At 38.3% G+C, this 12,020-nt stretch overlaps 1 protein-coding gene across 1 annotated transcript in view; it reads left to right on the top strand.

The window, feature by feature from the left end:
* The window catches only part of eif2ak3 (eukaryotic translation initiation factor 2-alpha kinase 3), a 47,010-nt gene that overhangs the window by 1,497 nt on the left and 33,493 nt on the right, over positions 1-12,020 (top strand). The gene's annotated exons all lie outside the window — the stretch shown is intronic.

The raw sequence follows: 12,020 nt of genomic DNA, 5'->3' as shown, positions 1-12,020 counted from the left end.
TTAAGCTCATCAGAGTTATAGAAATGTGGCATTATTATTACTTTGCTTATACTTTAAAAGTTTTTCTCTGAAATAAGCCCATCCCTAAGTTTTCCCTTTTTTATTCCTACCATAACTCACTGTTGTCAAGTGAGGAGGAAACCTTCCTCCTCACTTGACAACAGACCCAACATCCTTTTCATGCAGCGCTGTCAATAGTTTCCTGTCAGCTGCTTATAGGTGAGGAAGAGTCTGTTTGTGGTATGAATAACAGTTCATCTGGACTTTTGCAGAAAGTACTGACTGCTGCAGAGCTTAGGGTTTGCAGCTCAGATAAAAAGGACCGCATTAAAGCTGTTTGCAACAATCCGTCAGGATAGAAACTTCTTTGGCTGTTAGAAGCACTTCTTACTGCCTCACCTGTGAAGATCTCCATGAAGCTGTGAATGTAGAGTTGTCTGTTTTAAGTCAGACCACAGCTGCTGCCGTCTGGGTGCAGCATCGATTCAGGCTTCCTTGGTAAACAGAAGGTTCAACGCCCACTGTAGGGGTTTGGTGCAGTGTGTTCATTCTTATTATGGTATTTATTTATTTTCTACAAACCACTGCAGTTATGTTAGGCTGGGGTATAACCTCATGGTTATCAACGGGGCTCTGTTTGGGGGGCTGGAAATGTAAAACGTCCCACATTAAATTATTCTCTGTAATATTCTGTTAATCTTTCATTGTGGAGTTGGCCTGAAGTTATCAAAGAGGAACGCTTTATGGAGAGCTGATAGAGCCTTTTGAAGATTTCCAGCGCAGTTTCTGACCATAATTTCTGCATTAATTAGAGCTGGATCCAGCTTGGTGGTAAAATCCACAGCTTGCTGGTTGTGTCTCTTTGAGTGGTTGCTAGTTCATATTTTATATTACAGTCCTTTTACCAAAGTTGGTCTGACTTTTTATTTATCTTGAAACTCTTTTTAAAGCCAGGCTAGACTCATCAGAAATTCCCAGTTTATTAAAACCTTCAGTAAAATGTTCCAGTAGCAATAATAACATTAATATATCTATTAAAAAAATGTTTTTGAGGGCTGCACCTATTGATTAATTTACTAATTGATTCATCTGTTAGTAACGTTTGATCGATCTGAAAGGATTCTTTTAGCAAATTAACATTTTGTATGTTAACAAAATGTTGGAATATATATATAAAAAGAACTTTATTGCCCAATTTAAATTAATAGCAAACCTGCATGTAAAGAAACAATATTTGATGGAGAAATTTTTGGTATTTCATGTAGGGCTTTAATTAATCAAGTAATTAATCAAGTTTATCGATGTAAAGCCTAGATTTGTTTCAGTTATTGGTTTGAAACTACAATGAATTGAATGATGAAGTTATGTGGTTTTTTGGTGAACTTTAAAAGAGCTTTAACATGTGAAATGATAACATCTTACGCTCTTATGTAGATTTAAATAGGCATCGATATCCTGGTAGGTTGTAAGGTATAAAAACAGGGTAGATGAGAATAAGGTTTGCTTTTGCTTATTTCTTTCTTGGTAAATTGGGGGTTTGTTTATTGTTGTTTTTGTTTTGTTGTTGTTGTTTCCCATGTTTAATGTGGACAATTTACCAAAATAATGTGACTGATTGATTCATTGAATGAGTAATTGATTGGGATTTCATTTTTGTGTTCCTGAAATTTAATTTGTCGAAAATCTGGAATTTTTTTTTTTTTTTTCCAATCAATTTCTTTGGCTTCTGTAGCTCAGAGTGAAATCAGTTCATCACTTTCTCTTCTTCTGTCTCCAGATAACTGATAAACTAGCTCACTATGTGATGCCACCAACTGCAAGCATTTAGTGTTTCATATTTTCATTACTGTGAAACAGGATTATTTAACAAGCACGTTTCACTGCTTGGATTTCATTGCCCTTTAAATCATGGTCACCTGCCGGGGGGGAAGATTAAAATCAAAGCTAATTTTTCTAAGAAAGATGTTTTTGTAGTTTTTATTGTGAAACTTAAGTGAAAAAAAATAATGAGGGCGGGAAACATATGCCCAGCCCTAATTCCATGTTAGAACAATTATTTTATGTCTTTTTTTTCTCCATGTTGGAGCTGATGATTAATATCTTCCCTTAATATAAGAACTATCAGAATGAGCCAGAGACGTTGCCCGGATCCACCTGCAGCTGTGGTTAGACGGCGCAGCAACGAGGTGTTTTATTGGGTAGAAAAAACAAACACTTTGACCATCGTTTAGTTCAGCTTGACAGATCAGCTGTTTGGGAATCCCTCTGAGCCTGGTCAGCGGTAACGCTGGTTTTCAGCTGCCTGCAAGCACTCAGGGTTGATGAAGGAGCCTGAAGGGCGAGGGATTCGGGTTTTCACTGCGCTTTTCTCACATATATCTGCAAATAAGGGGGTAAATGTGTATAAAAATGCAGTTTTCACTGCAACTATGCTAATTAAAGGTCAGAGTATCCACCTCTTTTCAGTGTAATTTTGATGTAACCAACATGTATTGAAACACGCTGGGCAGAGCTCCTGTGGAGGGATTCCAGATGTTAGTCAGAGGGCCAAAGAATTTCCTTTGAGTTTAGCAGCCCCCTACGCTGAAATACGATTCGATTATCAAAACATAGCCATCGATTATTCAGCTTAATCAGATTATTTATCTCAGACTAACATTTTATTAATAAGTTTGATATTTATAAACATCTTAAGCATAAATGTAAATGAATAAGTGGCTGAATGTAGTAGTTTTCCAGTCAAACAGACCTTTTTGTCCTCTGCCTTTCATAGACTAACAAAAGTAGAACAAACGAAAACAAGCACCTTTAAAACCTGCAAATTTTAGTTGGCTTGAATGTTTTTTTGTAACCCTGAACAAATTTAAAGCCAACTTATTATATTTCTTGTTTTAACTTATGTGTTGATTGTTTAATAAAGTGCAAATAAAGATGCGTTTGTGATTTTGTTGCGTGTTATTCAGTGATAACGAAGAATTTCTTCTGAGATAAACAAAACACAAACGTAGCTGCTACATTAGATCCGGTTCCTTGTAGAACCTCATGAGTTCTGCTTTCTCACAGGCAGGAGCTCCTGAGGGGGCTGTGCTGAGGGTCCAGCTCAGCCCAGCTCCTGTCTGGAACCACAAGGGATTTTAATTAGAAATGATTCAACTATGGAAAAGAAGAAGATCCTTTTTTCCTTTTTTGTGTTTTTTTTTCTACAAAGCAAGTTATTTTCTGCATAGCGCCGACAAAGCAGAAGTTGTTTTAAAGCGAAAGTGTTGCAGCTCTGATGAAGGCTGCCGCTGCTCATCATCTAGAAGCTCAAACTAACAACCAGTGCAGTTTGCCCAGTAAGAAGCCAACTGCTCCCCTGTCTGTCATCTGCAGCTGCAGCAGAGCTCCTCAGCATCATCTGGGTGTTGGTCACCCTCCTCACCTTCACCTCCTGTCTTCCGTTATTTTTTTCTGTCGCACCTTTTCCTTAATTTATTCTCTTTCTCAATCTCTTTGCTTCTATTTCAACTTTACCGTAAATATGATGAAGTTTTCGAAAAGTTTTGTTGTAAAAAGGAGAAATTTTGCCTTTTTTACAAAACAAAAGAAGAGAAATCTATGGGGTAAATACTTTTTTTGTAAAAGATTTAAAAACTCAAATCATGATTTTTTTTTTTTCTGAACATGTAAAGCCTGTTTGCACCTCCTCCATCTGCATGTCTCTGTTGGATTCAATCTCCCCTTGAAATTATTCTCTTTATCTCTCGCTCTTTGAGTTTAGTCTCGCCCACATCTTACCCTTTGCTTCTTTCCCGACGCTCTCATACATACACATTGCTTTTTAATGTCACCCCTCGGGTATATAGTCTGCTGCATACGGCAGGCAGTGTTTCCACCTGTCTGGAAACCGGGGCGCACCGAGTCTCTGCTGGCTTCTCTTTTTGGCACCAGGAATAACATGTTGGTTTTTCAGGAGCTCATCTGGCTTCAGCCCAATTAAATCTTTCCTTTGAATAAAAATTATGTTTCATTAACCTTGATTTTTTTATTGGACTTAAGTCTTTCTACATCATTTCAGTCTATACATTTTCCGACATAAATTCTCAATTTTCTTAAGATTTTCAACTCTTTTGAAATTGAAGTCCCAAAGTGTGTTGTGCTTTTTTTTTTCGTAGTATTTAGGTTTTATTTTTAATGTTATCTAAGCTTTATTACTATTATTAGCTAGAGATGCACCGATCTGATTAGTTATCAGGTCGGATATTGACTAATTAGATTAGATCGGATCTGAAATCCGATGAATGCCGCCTTATGTTCTTTTCTATTTTATGGATATTAAACACAGCCATACAGTTAAAGAGATCGAGTCGCTTTAATTTTTTTTTATTTCAAGACTGGTTACAGCAGCTAATCTTTATATCTGTTAAATGTCTTTTTAAGCAATGTTTATGCTGCCTTTACTTGCATGTCAATTCATTCAACAGTGGTATCGTATTGATATCGGCAAATACGCCCCGTCCATGTATTGGTATCGGAAAAATGGATCTCTGTTATTAACTACACAATAAAAAAAAAACAAGTGTTACTTTAACACGTACAGAGTTGAATATAACTATGTTTCAGATAACATTTGGTGCCATTCCAAATCAGTGTAATATTTACTCTATAGCTAGTGTCAGATTTATTTAAAGTTAATTTTACTCCATATTGGTGTCAAAATTAAGAAGACCTCTCAGGGACTGATGGGTAATCGAAACCATATAGAGTAAAAGTTACATTCATGGCTGTCAACTTTTACACTGTTTATTAACTCCCAACAGTTGAAGCAGATTTACTCTTCATTTAGAGTTAAAGAGGTTAACAATTTTTACCTCCCTATTCTTTTACTGTTTAGCGGCACACACCTATGAAGGGATATAATCTGAATGTTTCTCTAAAACTCAAATATAGAAATTCACTGATTCTGTTTTTCCAAGGTAGATGCTGATTATTTTGACATCAGTTTAACCTATCCCTGATATGTGCTGCTGATTATTATTCATTTATTTTTTTGAGGGGCAAATTCTTGAGGCGGATATTCTTTTCTCATTTTCTGTTTCATGATAGAAATGATACAATAATAAAAAAAAATGTGGGGAAAAAATCCCAGTTTAACCAAAAAAAAAAAAAAATGGTTTGCTAACAAATCAGACAAAACATCAATAGATGAAAAATGGAGGGAAGACTAATGCATGCGCTTCATCTGATCTTAAGGCATAACCGCTGAATACGCTAAGCAGGTATCAGTTGGTGCTGATATAAGAAACAGGCTATTATCGGCCTGCCGATGTATCGGTCCGTCTCTAGTCGAATGTCATGCCCTCATTCCTTTTTATAAAATAATCCAAACATGAGAGAAATAAGAGACTTTATCATAAGTTTCAAAGTCCTGTTTAATAGAATAAATCTCCTTCTGTTGCTTGTAATTTGTTTCTAATACGTAAAGCTGGTGTCCTTGAAAAAACGTTTACTATCTTATCATTTCAAGATAAAGAAAACCATTGTTACAGTTAAAGTTTGATTTTGTAATCATCTCAACTTTATATATTAGTTTGTTTTGCCACAGTGTCATTTTCATTATATCACCATGAAAAAAAAGTTTGAGCTTTTGAAGAGATTGCATCTTTCTTCTCTCTATCTCGAGATAATGAAATCTCCAGGTTGTTTATTGTAGGGATGCACTGACCCAGTTTTTTCACCTCCAATGCAATACCGATATTTGAAGTTTAATGTCGACCGATTCTGATCCGATACCGGTACCAAAAATGGCACTGAATTATTAGCTAAAAAATTGTTTTATTGTGTGAAAAAAACTGGGATCATTCTTCTGTGCATATCATTTGACTTCCCTTTTCTTAAAAAAAAATAGGAAACAACCCAAATATAAATGTTATGACTCATTTATTTAACAACTGCACAAAATCGTAAACCAAAAGTTCTCTGACTTGGTCAACATGTAAGCAAAAGTGTCATTATCATAATCAAGTATCATGGGATTTTTTTTGGCCTGTATACTGTTACATGGAAAAATTTCACTTCTTTCCTTTGCTTCCATCAAAGTTAGCTGCTTCCTTTTTGTTTGCCGAGTCTGATAATCTCAGCGTGTTCCTTGGTATGAAATTTCTGGAGGTGTTTCATTAAGTTGGTGGTGTTATAGTTAATATGAGAGTGTTGTGTTGTTGCGCTGCCGCATTATGGCTGAGCATAGCATAGAGTTGGAATTAATAGATCGGCCCCTATATCGAGTCAGTTGTCACCGATACCGATCTAGTTTTTTTTTTCCTTATATCTGGACCGATACCGATAAAAATATCAGATAGGTGCATCACTACTTTATTGTCACATTTCCAGTGTCTCATCTGTTAGATAATGGCATTTAAACTACAGATCGATCGATACACCAGCCAGTCGATATTTCTGGCTGATATTACGATTTATTTTCTCTCACATATATTGGCCGATTTCCCAAAATGGGAATCACTGTGCTGAGTCACAGTTGCACTTTAAAGTTTGTAGTTTTAGCAGTTTAAACTTACTTTAAAGTGAGTGTTATGATCTTGACCTTTCTTTTTTAACTTTTCAAAAAGTTATAGCAGGGTTTGAGATTGAGTGGGAGAAAAAACTTGTAACAAGAAAAAAATGAGGAACCACTGCATTCAGCAGCAACTCCTTGAGATCAGGTATGTATTTTATATAAAACTGAATGCCCAAACATATTGGCAGCACATATCAGGAATCCATTAGACTGATGTGAAAATAATCAGTATCAGCCTAAAAAATCTGTGTTTGTTGATTAGAACTGAAACAATTAATCGGATTAATTGTGATTAATCGATTAATTGAAATTATCAATTAATTTAGTAATTGAATAATCGTTAATTTGAGTATAGAGACTCTAAAACAAACCTTTAAACTGACAGAGCGACCAACTTAGAGCGATAATTATATCAAAACTGTAAAAAAAAAAATGTATGTAATTAATAATCGGATTGCCAAAGGTTCCATAAAGAAGATTTTTTTGCAAAATTAAACCAGGTGAAACTAAAACTTTTTAGCTTGAGGAGTTCTGGGTAGCGCATATTTACAGATGAAAATTTTTTTTTATTTTAAATGCAAAATGTTTACATATTTTTTTTACAATGTTGGTATAATTGCTGCTCAAAGTGGGTTGCTCTGTCAACTAAAGGTATGTTTTATTGTCTCTACACCGGTAAACAATTAATGGATTACTAAATTAGTTGATGATTATTTCAATAATAAGTTAACCAAGATTAAACCAATTCATTGTTTCAGCGCTATTAAAAAATTGCATTTAAAATAAAAAAGTTTTTTTTTTCGTCTGTCAATATACTTTATTGAAAAGTATTGGAAAAATGTCCAGTATTGGAAAATACTTGACCTGTCCAGGGTGTACCCCGCCTCTCGCCCGTAGACAGCTGGAGATGAGCACCAGCACCCCTCGTGACCCCAGCAGGGATAAGCGTGTAAGAAAATGGATGGATGGATAGAAAATACTTCAAATCTCTTTCACGTTACTCAATTTAGTGCTGCAAGCTAAAAAACAAAACAAAAAAAACACCGCCTTGGTTCTACAAAGTGGTTTGCATGCTTTAGAAGATCACAGAGCTGAGGAACTTGATTCATCAATGACATGAAAAGGTTTATGGACCATCTCAAGGTGATCAGACCTTAAACTATTTTCATTTTAAATTATATCAGCGTTATCTGATAAGTAAGATTAAAACTAATGTTGCAGTGGTGTCAATATCTCAAGCTTGTTTTCTTGTGTCTTGCAGCGGTTTCTTTTTCTCAGTGTCAGGAGAGCTCAACCTGTTTTTTCAGGGCAGTTTCATTATATCACAGTGTCTCCAAACAATAGGATAGCTTGTTTTTACCTTTCATGTTTCATTTTCCGATTGCAAGGTTTTAAAAATCATATTGTGGCAATAAGCTTTTTTTTTTTTAAGTCAGAAAACAACATGTGAAACATTAATGTCATACCGCAGCGATCCCGTTTTGGTTTGGTTTCTATCGTCATATTTAGCTTGACATTTGAAGTTTTGTTACCGGACACATTGTCCTATCTTTCTTACCTCTTAATCTTCATAATGAACCAAAGCATTAGTAATAATTAATCTATAGATAAACTTTAGTTTTAGACAAATTGGTGCTCAGAAAGCTGTATTTTCCCAAACTGCAAGAACTGGTCTACAAACAATATAACGGTACTTTAAAAAAAGGATGTTTGCTCTTAATTTGAGCTGTTAAATAAGATGATCGCTGGTGGATTATGTAGTTTGTTTTCCTTAAAATAAGATGATTAGTCATTTTTCTTTGAAATGAAAGAAAATACACAAATTTCAGGAAAAATTAACTGATTTTTTGCAGTTCAAACTTGGGAGAACTCTAAAAAGAAATGTGGATTTCTGAGATTTAGAATGAAAACAGTAACCTAGAGGTAGACATGGAGGATAATTCAGCATCAGTATGTATAGTAATATAATTTTATTTAATATCAGTTATGTCACATGTCCAATATTTAGAAATCTTTTAGAGTCTTTGATCATAGATTCTGTCACCGATCGGCCTTCTGGCTCTTATTTAGTTTTGTCTTTTGAAACAAATATTAAAGTAAACATTCCTATAATATTTTTTGGAGTTTGTAGATTATTTGTTGCAGATGATTATTGGCAGTCTTTCTGAGGCTTTTATTTTGTTTATATCGATACTGAAATCACATTGTTTTGACTGAAATTAAGAAATTTCTTGTGAAATAAGTTCTGGCCGAATCCTCCAGCCCTACTTATAGGAGGCCGAGCTGTTATGATGCACTGCAAAAAATCTAATAGAAGAGATTAACAAAAAAAAAATACTCCATTATCATAAATTAAGGGAATAATATCTAATTATTTAATCTTTAGGGGAATAACACTCATTCCATTAGAAGATCATCTTGTTTACCTGCTCAAATTAAGGGCAAATCCATTTATTAAGAGAAAGATCTAGTTATTGTTGGAGCGGTTTTTGCAGTGCAGTTCCTGCTAAACCGTTTACTCAGTAGGAACTCGGTCAGCCGCCTTCTCTCCGGGGCCAGTTATCCAATCCTGAGATGTTTCTTAGTCAATTACAGCTCGCTTTAAGCGTTACATTGGTTTAGGTTTGCTGTACGTCTTTCTCTCTGATGAGGAAATCACATCCCCGTCCGTCTGAACGTCTTTGTTTTGTTTACCACATCACTTCAAAGGCGTTCTCATAAACACGCTATGTCGTTCAGGTGTCAACGTCTTTTCTTTTTTTTCTCAAGTTTGATATTTGCAGTTGTTTTAACGCACCCCCCCCCCCCCCCCCCCCCCCCCCCCCCCCAATACAGACAAACACAGACTGATACAACAATGTATCCTGTAATCTATAAATATTCTAGTTGTCTGCTTTGATCCGGCCCTCAGATGGTGACGCGCGGCGCTCTGGTGCCGCCTGTCAGCTGTCAGCCCACCGTTCTCCTCCATCTTTGCCTTTCACACCTGTGTGTGTTTTGAACCTGTGTTTGTGTGCCAGTCGCTCAGGGTTGAGGCTTCGACTCGTCGGGGCGGGGGGGGGGGGGGGGGGGGGGCGGGGGGGGGGGTGTTTGGTTGCTCCACTGAGCTCTGGAGAACCTTAGGGAGCACCAGCAGGTGAGACCAGAGAGGACGGTCCACCCCCACCCCCTCCTCCTGTAACCCCCGACAGTGACATCCATGTCTTGGCCCCCCCAGGGCTCTTTAGCAGCTATGGCTCTTCTGGGCCGCTTCGCCCGGGAGCCGGCTTCCAACAGTCCCACTGCTTAGCAACAGCCAATCAGCCGAGCCAGGCTACTTGTCAGCCAATTGCAACAGAAAGACGGGTCAGTGGCCACATGGGTCTGCTTACAGTAAGGTAAAGGATGAAGCTGAGACTTTTATTTTAATTTTTTCCGCTCCTCTGCTTTCTGAATCTAAAGAAGGTTGTGTGTTTTATTAATAGACTCTGTCCTTAAAATAACAGGTCGCAATAATCGATCTCTCCTTTAAGGAGTTGTAATAGAACCCACTGAACTCATTTCTTCTATGACCCATCTGATGGCGTTTAGCCGCCTGTTTTTAACCATGAAGCTGTAGATGACAGTCAGCATGCTTATAAAGCAACGCTGGTCTTAAGGAGCATTATCAGTCGGAGGGACTTTTATTAGGTCAGTGGTTATTTTGGTACATCTCAGCACTGCAGTATGGGTGGGGCAGCGGCAAAAAGGTGTGATTCTCTGAGAGAGGGAGAGGATAAAAACACAGCGGGCTGATGGTTAGTAGGACCACGCTGTCTTGTTTTCACTCTCACCGTCTCATCACTGCTTAGCAACAACCAATCACATCCTCCACTCTGAGCCGTCTCCTGGCCAATCAGCGGGCGGGAGCGTGGCGCCACAGAGTTTGGATTTTACCACGTGCTGCAGGAGGAGAGAGGACGGTGTGTGCAAGGTGGTGGGGGGGGATTTTTTTTTTACGATGTTTTTTCCAAGTAAAAAGTGCAGCAAGTTTTTTATTTCAACCACACCCTTTGCTCTGTGCTGCACTGCTGCTGCTTGAGATAAGGAAGCAGGTTGCTATCAGTTATTCTGCTGGTGGAGGACACAATGAGGACGAAAGGCAGAAACAGATCCATCATTTAAAGCCAGAGTAAATGGAAAACAAATCATTTGAGATTATTAGTGAAGCATCTCATTTTGAAGCCACAATGAAACTTTAACTCTGGGGACCCCAGAACCTTATTTTAAAAATTTATTTAAAAAGAATGAATATAATTGCTTAATCTTCTTTATTAGTGTCATTTCTGTCAGGCTGAACATTTTGGGAACCTCTGGTTTAAAATGGCATAAATAGGTTAAAAGTTTGACCTCAGTGCTGCTAATTTTTGTTGGGCTCAGTGAAGTAAAGAGTAAATCTGTGCTGCCCCTCCCACACCTATTTCTAGGCAGTTCTGGCAAGCAAGGTAAAATTTGCCACTAAACTTTTTCTTCTCTCCTATTGGAGAAAAACTAAACTAGGATGGAAGCAACTCCGAGTTAAGTAGCAGGAATGGAAAAAGTATTTTGTAAAATATATGCAGTAATCGATGAATGCAAAGTTTTAGCTTCCTGAATAAACTTAGCTGTCATTACATTCTTTGAGCCGTTCTGTTTACCCTGATTCCAGCTGCTCAATTAAACCTGTCCACTGCTGCAGCAGCTGGCTGTGTCGCCGATGCTGGGTGCGGCCAGCTCTGATCCACATCCATAACTTCCTCTCCACGTGTTCCCCACGCTCTCGTATTTTCATCCAGCCCCTCAGCGGCAGTACAGCCCGACGCTCCAACACGCGCGCAGGCTGCTTGCTGTTGCATGGTTACAGGCAGCCCTGCCCCGCCGTTGGCTCACAAGCCGCAGAGCCGCTCGTCCATTGGCTGGCTGAGGAGGAAAACCGCATTTCCATTGGCTGCTGAGGAGAAGCAGGCTTTCAGGATTGGTCTGGCTCAGGAGCTGGTGCTCCTTGGAGACTGGCTCTGTAAACATCCTGCTCGTTTCTGTCAATGGAGAGAGTGTTTACCATTAGCTGAGTTTTGCCGGCGTGTGCAGACTGAGGCTTAGCGTCTCTGAGGAGCAGAGTCTGGTGAGAGCGAGGCTAATTGTCTCCCTGCTCCACCGTGGGCTTTGTGATTTGAAGGAGAGCTTTGCTCTGCACCATTATGACGTTTTGACAGCATTACAGACGAGGACGCTAACAGCCTGCAGTCTTTTGGCAGCCTCCCTCTGTCTCTGTTTTCCATTCAGATGCCTCTTGAGCGTCTGTGCATCTGTCTCGGTCGGCAGCAGCAGCAGCCCCACAGGCTGCATGTCATCCCTTTGGAGCCGAGCAGAGCTGCAGCGTCTCGGGGCCCAAATGTGGTAAATAAAATTGCCTCCAGCTCCAAATGATGCAGGAAGGCTCTTTGTTTTGTTTAACTTTTTTTTTATCTTC

This window comes from Cyprinodon tularosa, unplaced genomic scaffold (assembly GCF_016077235.1).
Source record: "Cyprinodon tularosa strain WSP-4 unplaced genomic scaffold, ASM1607723v1 ctg54, whole genome shotgun sequence".
Lineage (NCBI taxonomy): Eukaryota > Metazoa > Chordata > Actinopteri > Cyprinodontiformes > Cyprinodontidae > Cyprinodon > Cyprinodon tularosa.
Note: the sequence above shows the minus strand (reverse complement) of the source record. Positions and strands in the feature narration are given on the sequence as shown.